An 8,549-nucleotide genomic window follows, 5' to 3' on the forward strand; every position below is an offset into this window, starting at 1 on the left:
GCGATCCCAGCTAAGCAGCTCTCCTGCTCCTGTATCACTGACCACCTGTGGGGTTAAAACTATTTCCTTGGACGGCGGAGACTCCCAGCACATGGTAAGACTGTGGCTGCTTTTCCCATCCAGTGAGGAGGCCGGGATGCTGGGTCCTCCTTCTGTGGATCAATGACCCTGGGATGCTAGGCTCTCTTTGGTCTATGGTTTCAGGGTACTCTTGATTACAGGCAAAAAACTGAGACATCAGACTATAGCCTGTTGGCTTCACCTCAGGAAGCTGAGCTCTGAAGCCATCCCTTCCCCCAGTGTCCTGCTCTTCAGATGGAAAGCCAACAGTTGACCCTTCTGGGACTCCCATGGGCTACATATTAGCCAAAATCATAGCCCATAATCAACCATTTTGATCCAGTTTAATCTCTTCTACAATATCCAAGGGAACTGGTCTAAAATACCATCTATCCAGATCTTTTATTTGCTGAGGGACAGCAATGATCTCTTAAAGAAATGCAAAATAACCACCTTGGTCAAGGTTACTATCAGCAACCTGCTGTCCCCGGCATCTCCTTGAGGGGAACTCCCTTAAATGTATGTCCTTCTCTGCTCTATCATATACCCTTGTTTAAAGGAAAAATTCCTCACCCAATATGGCTGAAATATTAGACAAAATCTCCAAAGGCAATCCAGGAACCCAGAGTAACTCTTGATAAATGCTAACTATTGCTGCCTAGGTTTTTTTTTTTTTTTTTTTTTTTCTGTCAGGTACAAGAGGCCAAGGCTTAGGAGAAGGAAAGAATGAAAGAGGCTAGGCATACCCAAATGATTATGGCCCTTCAAGGCCAGCCACCATCCCTAAGTCCTCAGCCACCAACAGCCCAAGACAAGCCTGATGATAAATACAATATCTGCCGCTTACCTGGTCAGTGGTCCAAGAAATGTCCTCATAAGGACAAACTTCCAAGTTCTGCTATGTTTGGTGTAACAAGCAAGGTCATTGAGTGACCCTCTGCCCTTCAAGCCAAACAGCTTTTTGGGGAGAATCAGCCTGCGACCTGTGGATGGTTGTCTGGGACTAAAGAAGCCCACTCCAGACAGACCCAATGCAAGAGATCTTCAACACAGGGCTAGAGCCATAAGGACTAATGGACGTGGCAGGTAGGACAATAAATTTCCTTTTGGATACTGGGGCCACCTACTCAGTCCTGACTTCTTTCTCCAGACCCTTCTCCTCTAGATCCTACAACTCATCTATCCTGGTCATTGAGAAGGATGGGGCTTATAGACTATCCCAAATTTAAAAATCATAAATGAAGCTGTAGTGCCTCTTCATTCAGTTGTTCCAAACTGATACATATTACTGAAAACATACCTCCAGGAGTCCAGTGGTACACTGCCTTAAATCTAAAGTTGCTTTCTTCTGTATATGCCATAGTCCCCAATCCCAATAATTATTTGTCTTTCAGTGGGACTCACCTAATGGGTATCAACAACAGATAACCTGGACTGCACTACCACAGGGGTTTAGAGATAGCCCTCACCTATTTAGGCAACCTTTGGCCCAAGGTTTACCAGACTTACAGCTTGAAAAAAGAACTATTCTCTAATATGTAGATGACTTACTTATCTGCTGCCTTACTAAAAAACTGGCCATAGAATATGCAATCCAAGAACCTGACTTCTTGGCTGGGCAGGGACATAATTTCTCATTCTGCAATACAACTATCCTTCCAGTCATTTAAAACATGGGACCTACAGACTGGTCCAGGATTTATGGGCCATAAATGAGGCACTAGTACCTCTTTATCCTGTGGTTCCAAACCCCTATGTGTTACTGGGGGACATACCTCCAGTAACCCAGTGGTATACCACCTTAAATCTCAAATATGCTTTCATTTGTATACCACTTAGTCCCCAGTCCCAATATTTATTTGCCTTTCAGTGGGACTCACCCAATTGCTATCAATGCCAGCTAACCTGGACAGTACTACCACAGGGATTTAGAGACAGTCCTCCCCTCTTTGGGGAAGCTTTGGCCCAAGATTTACAGGACTTACAGATTGAAAAAGGAACTATTTTCCAATATATAGGTGACTTACTTATCTACATCTTTACCTAAAAACAGGCCACTCAGCATAATAATCCAAACTCAACTTCTTGGCCAAGCAAGGATATAAACTTTCCAGGTTCAAGGCAAAAATGGTCAAACAAGAGATAACTTATCTAGCAACTCCCTAATCCCACTGCTCAAAAACAGCTCAGTTCACTTCTTGGACTAACAGGTTACTGTAGGCTTTGGTATAGACCAACCTATGTATGAGAGTTTGAAGGGTGACTCAGTATCACTCCAGTGAGGTCCTTCCCAACAGCAAGCAATGGAAAAATTAAAAAACCTCCTAATAAGATCCCAAGCCTTGAGGCTTCCAGATCCTACTAGGCCCTTCCAGTTATACATTCATGAAAGAGGATGGGTAGCCTTAGGGGTCATTACCCAATGGCTGGGTTCTACACAACAGCCTATGGGATACCTCTCCAAGCAGCTAGATCCCACTTCTTGAGGCTGGCCTTCCTACCTAAGAGTGTTGGGAGCCCTCTTCACTCTCCTGGAGGAAACTTTTAAGCTAATTCTGGGGGACCCTATATGAGCATATGCTAATCACCAAGTTTCTGAGATTTTAAATGGCAAGGGACATTTCTGGCTCTCATATGCTTGAAAACCCAGATGTCTGTGTCTCTGTTTGTGGGACACTCAATCCTGCTACACTATTACCATCACCAGACGAGTCTCTTCCCTTTCACCTATGTTATGAGACCCTATCCATTTCTGTAGGAGCCAGAACAGATCTCACTGACCAACCCCAGGAAAACCTTGATGAGATCTGCTTTATGGATGTGAACCACATATTCTTGTGGACCTCTTAGCAATCTGCAACTGCTTTTCAAGCAACATCCCAAGTCAAACTTCAAATTGCTATACAACAAGGCAATCATCCAATCAACCAAGACAGCTTTTATGCAAGCCCCTCAGTGGACACTGGCCCTTTGCCCACCACCTTCCCAGTGACAGCCAGCTTGTCTGGGACCCCAATGGGGTCCAACAGTGCCCCAGATCAGCCAGAAGCAGCTAGAGCTGTCATCGCCCTCTACATCCCAAAGATTTGCATTCATATGACTAGAGGTGGGGAATGTTAGGTAGTTTAGATAGAAATGAGCACTGGGCAGGGGGAGAGGAAGGGGAAAGGGACAATCCAGAACACAAGGAACATGTGCTGTCTAATTAACCAGAGCACAAGGAACCTGAACTGTCAACAACCAGAGCATAGGGACCTTGAAATGTCATTCAATCAATCAGTCAATCAATCACAAAACCAGGATATAAAAACAGGGGAAACCAAGAAACAGTGTCATTTTTCCTCTCTCAGATTGCCTGCTACCATGTGGGAGTGTACTAACTTTAAATATTTTTTAATTCACTAATAAAAATTCTTACTTATATCACAGTTTTTGTCTCTAATAAAAAATTCTTTTTTTTTTTTGAGTGAATGAGATCTGAGGTAAGTCTTATTTCCCTTTTCCTGGTAACATAATAACATTCTCTTCTCCTTGCAACATGATACAATTGGAAACATTAATTATAATACCAAGGATTTGACTGGAATGTCATATATGAAAATGATATGCATCAAACCAAATATAACCTAAGAACTTTAAGGAACTAAGGTTGACTTTAAGGACCCAATTCTTACAAAGACTTCCTTGGAATATCTGGCCTGAACAAGGCTTAAGTGGTTTCACAGTTTAGAAATCGTAAGAAGAATTACTTTCCAACAGTCCCAGAAACCTAAGACTATTTAGGATATGTAGACAACTTCAGGATTTCTAATCAAGATGGCAGGATGATAGGAACATAAGCTTATATCTCCTTGTGACTACAATGCAAAATATCCTGGAAGCTAGGAAAAGAGATTGTCTGCAACTGGAAACAAAAAGAGGGAACCACCACAGGATGGTAGTAGGGGTGTGCTTGTAATATAATTGGGCCCCATACCCGCTGGATGAGTGACCCATAAGCTGAAAAATAATTAAATCACAGAGGTGATCCCACAGGAGTGAGAGATCTCAGCCCCACATCAGGTTCCCCAGCTCTGGTCCAGCATGGGAAGAGGAGACCCAAGGACAACTAGTTCTGAAGGCCAGAGGGTCTTATCTCTGGGACCCCCCTGGGACTGGGGGAAACAGTGACTACATTTGCTTGGGAAGTGTACACGGAAAGTCACCTACACCAGGTCCAAGGACAGAGGAAGTGATGTCATAGGAACATGGGCCAGACCTGCCTGCTGGATATAGAGGATCTCCTGGGGACATGGGGGATGCCTACGGTTCACCAAGGGGACATAAAAGCTGATGGCAGATATTCTGAGTGTGTTAATCTACATCAGCTTTCCTGGACACTGACATCTTGATTGGATCATTAGATCTAAGTTCCATCCCCACCCGACAGCCTGTAGGGAAGCCTCAGGCCAAACAACAAACAGGGTGGGAATACAGCCACAACCATCAACAGAATTCTTAAGGCACAAAGGCATCTAGACACAACCCTACCCAACAGAGGTCCAGGACCAAGCTTCACCCAGCAGTGGGCAGGCACTGGCTCCTCTTGCCCAGAAACCTGTATAATCCTGTAGTCCAGCATTATCCACTGGGGGAAGATACTTAAAATAAGGAAACAATAATTCCAAAGCCTGTGGAAGGAATCCACAAACACATAGAAAGGCAGATGATATGAGATGGGAGAGGAATATCTCTCAGGTCAAGGCACAAGGTAAAATCCCAGAAGAAGAAATAAATGATAAGGAGATAGGCAATTAATCTGAGAAAGAGTTTAAGGTAATGATTGTGAAGATGTTCAGAGAACTCAAGAAGAGAATAGATGCACAGAGCAAAGTTTTATGTAGAGGTGTGAAATATAAAGAATACCTAAAAAGAGTTGAAGAATAAAATCACTGAAATAAATAACACAGTAGAGGGAACCAAGAATAGACCAAATGAGTCAGAAGAATGGACCAAGAGCTAGAAGACAGATCAGTGAAATGAACTTAAATATAAAACAGAAAAAGATGCACAGACATAGAATACAAACTTGTAGTTGCCAGGATAGAGGGCGGTGGGAAGGTATAGACTGGGAGTTTGAGATATGTAGATACTGACAGGTATATGACTGATCTAAAAAATAGTCTATTAAAAAAAGACTACTTTGGGAATGTATAGAAAAGAGGAAATCATCTCAATTGATATGATATTGTAGAGAAAATCTAGTGTAGACACTTGGATTGACTTTATGGTCTCAAGAGGCATTTAAAAGTGTAATATCATGTTCCTTATGAAAAGTTCCAGCAAAGCAAACTCAAGAGACCATGTGGTCAATCAGTATTCTTGCTGTACTTACAAAAATAATCACACTAAGTATAATGAGACTGGACATATTTTGCAAATAAATTTGTCTATGATTCTCTCTGATAGAAGAGGTGGTGACAATAGAGGTAAATTTTTGATTCAATGGAAAGCCATGATGTACACTTTTGGGTCTGATCACACGTCTTGGTAGTCCTTGACAAATCCTGGATTATTCTTACTTTCCTCCATTTTTTCTCCCTTATGACTTGGTATCATTGTGAAGTGAAATAGCCCATTTCCCAAAGCCTGGCAAGTTGAAGCTAGAAAATGTATCAGAAACTTCAAGGAATTCACAACAGACTGTGAAAAGGCAACTTTTGTGTCAGCTGCTGTGTGGGCCACTCAGCAAATTCACCTGAATACTTGATGCCATCACCATGGACAGTCAAACTGAAAACTGGGAAATCCATTGCATTGCCACTGCTACCCTCTCTCCACTATCTAAAGACATTTTGAGCCCAGCCTCTTCTTGATTTGCTGCCTTCTGGATTCCAGTTTTTTTCACTATTACTCTTTTTTTTCCTCTGATTTTCATAGAAATGACTCTTAATTAAATGCTGGATGGCTAGCACCCTCCAGCAAATGCACTCTACTAAGAAGTCTTAACAGATGATTCAGCTGGTTTTTAATGAACAAATTGTGTCTGAACACGAACTGAGTTTACATTATTCAGAGGAAAGATGAACACCTCTCTCTTCTTTCCTTGAACAAGAAAGGGCCTGACAAATATATTTGGTGGGAACTCTAACTGGAAAAGACACATGCACCCCAGTGTTCACAGCAGCACTATTTACAATAGCCAAGACATGAAAGCAACCTAAATGTCCATCGACAGATGACTGGATAAAAAATTCATGGTCTATATATACAATACAATACTACTCAGCCATAAAGAAGGATAAAATAATGCCATTTGCAGCAACATGGAAGAACATAGAAATCGTCATTCTATGTGAAGTAAGCCAGAAAGAGAAAGAAAAGTACATGTGATATCACTTATATGTGTAATCCAAAAAGAAAAACAAAAAGGACACAAATGAAGTTATTTACAAAACAGAGACAGACTCACAGACATAGAAAACAAGCCTATGGTTACCAGGGGGAAATGAGGTAGGGAAGGATAAATTGAGAGTTCAGGATTTGTAGATACTAACTTCTTTATATACAATAGATAAACAATATATTCCTATTGTATAGCACAAGGAACTAAATGCAATAACTTGTAATAAACTATAACCATAACTATGACTATATATATATATATATATATATATATATATATATATATATATATAATTTGAATCACTATGCTGTACACCAGAAATTAACATTGTAAATTGACTATACTTCAATTAAAAAAAAAGATTAATGTCACACTATAAGAAGCAACAACCTCTCTTCTTCCTCTCTGCCATCTGCTCAGCTGTCACAAAACTATGTGTGATCACATTTCCATCCATGTTGTCCAGGCTGGTGTCCAGATCAGTAATGCCTGCTGGGAGGTCTACTGCATGGAACATGGAATCCATCCTAATGGCCAGATGCCAAGTGACAAGACCATTATGGGAGGAGTCATGTCCTTCTACACCATCTTCAGTGAAACAGGCACTGGAAAGCATGTGCCCAGGGCAGTGTTTGCATACCTGGAACCCACAGTCATTGATGAAGTTCACACTGGCACCTACCACCAGGTCTTCCACCCTGAGCAGCTCATCATAAGCAAAGAAGATGCTGCTAATATCTATGCCCATTTTCAGTACACCATTGGCAAGGAGATCATTGACCTCTTCTTGAACTGAATTCAGAAACTGGCAGACCAGTGCACAGGTCTTCAGGGCTTCTTGGCTTTCCACAGCTTCAGTGGGGGAACTTGTTCTGGGCTCACCTCCCTGCTGATGGAACATCTCTCTGTCAATTAAGGCAAGAAGTCCAAGCTGGAGTTCTCCATGTACCCAGTCTCCCAGGTTTCCACAGATGTAGTTGAGAACTACAACTCCATCCTCAAAACCCAAACCACCCTGAAACACTCTGATTATGCCTTCATGGTAGACAGTGAGGCCATCTATAATATCTGTCATAGAAACCTCAATATTGAGCACAGAACTTACACTAACCTGCATGGGATGATAGGTCAAGTTGTATCCTCCATCACTGCTTCCCTGAGGTTTGATGGAACCCTGAATGCTGATCTGACAGAATTCCAGGCCTACCTGGGTCCCTATCCTCATATCAACTTCCCTCAGGCTACACAAGCCACTCTCATCTCTTCTGAGAAAACCTACCATGAACAGCTTTGTATAGCAGAGATCACAAATGTTTGCTTTGAGCTAGCCAATCAGATAGTGAAATGTGACCATCACCATGGGAAATATGTGGCTTGCTGCTTGTTTTACCATGGTGGTGTGGCTCCCAAAGATGTCAATATTGCCATTGCCAAAATCAAAACCAAGTGTATCATCCAGTTTGTGGAATGGTGCCCCACTGACTTCAAAGTTGGCTTTAATTACCAGCCTCCCATCATGGTACCTGGTGGAGAACTGGCCAAAGCACAGTGAGCTGTGTGCATGATGAGCAACACCACAGCAATTGCTGAGGCCTGGGCTCACCTGGAGCATGAGTCTGACCTGATGTATGCCAAGTGTACTTTTGTTCACTGGTATGTGTTTGAGGCATAGAGGTAGGAGAGTATTTTGAGGCCCATGAGGACATGGCTATCCTTGAGAAGGATTATGAGTACGTTGGTGAAGATTATGTTAAAGGAGAGGGAGAGGAAGAAGGATAGAAATAGTAAAGTTAAATATCACAAAGGTGTTCTTTTACAGGGAAGCTTATTCTGAAACATTAAACATTGAAAAGTTGTGGTCTGATCAGTTAATTTGTATGTGACAATGTACACTCTCATTTACAATCACTGGCCTATGCTTTAAAACACAATGCTTTGTTATAGACCCAAATATCCACTTCTCTGATTGATTTGAATAAAATATTCCCTGTCTTTAAAAAAAAAAAAGATTACAAAGGGTCCTTTCAAGGATTAGTTGGTTGACCAAACTTTAATCAGACCTCTGAACCTTTGCCTAGGCCCATATGGGTACCTCTTTGTAAAA

General features: G+C 41.8%; 1 pseudogene; it reads left to right on the forward strand.

The window, feature by feature from the left end:
* The first annotated feature begins 960 nt into the window (after positions 1–960).
* LOC116149307 (tubulin alpha-1A chain-like) lies at positions 961–8,305 on the forward strand (annotated as a pseudogene).
* The last annotated feature ends 244 nt before the right edge of the window (positions 8,306–8,549 follow it).

The sequence above is a fragment of the Camelus dromedarius genome, chromosome 29 (genome assembly GCF_036321535.1).
Source record: "Camelus dromedarius isolate mCamDro1 chromosome 29, mCamDro1.pat, whole genome shotgun sequence".
Lineage (NCBI taxonomy): Eukaryota > Metazoa > Chordata > Mammalia > Artiodactyla > Camelidae > Camelus > Camelus dromedarius.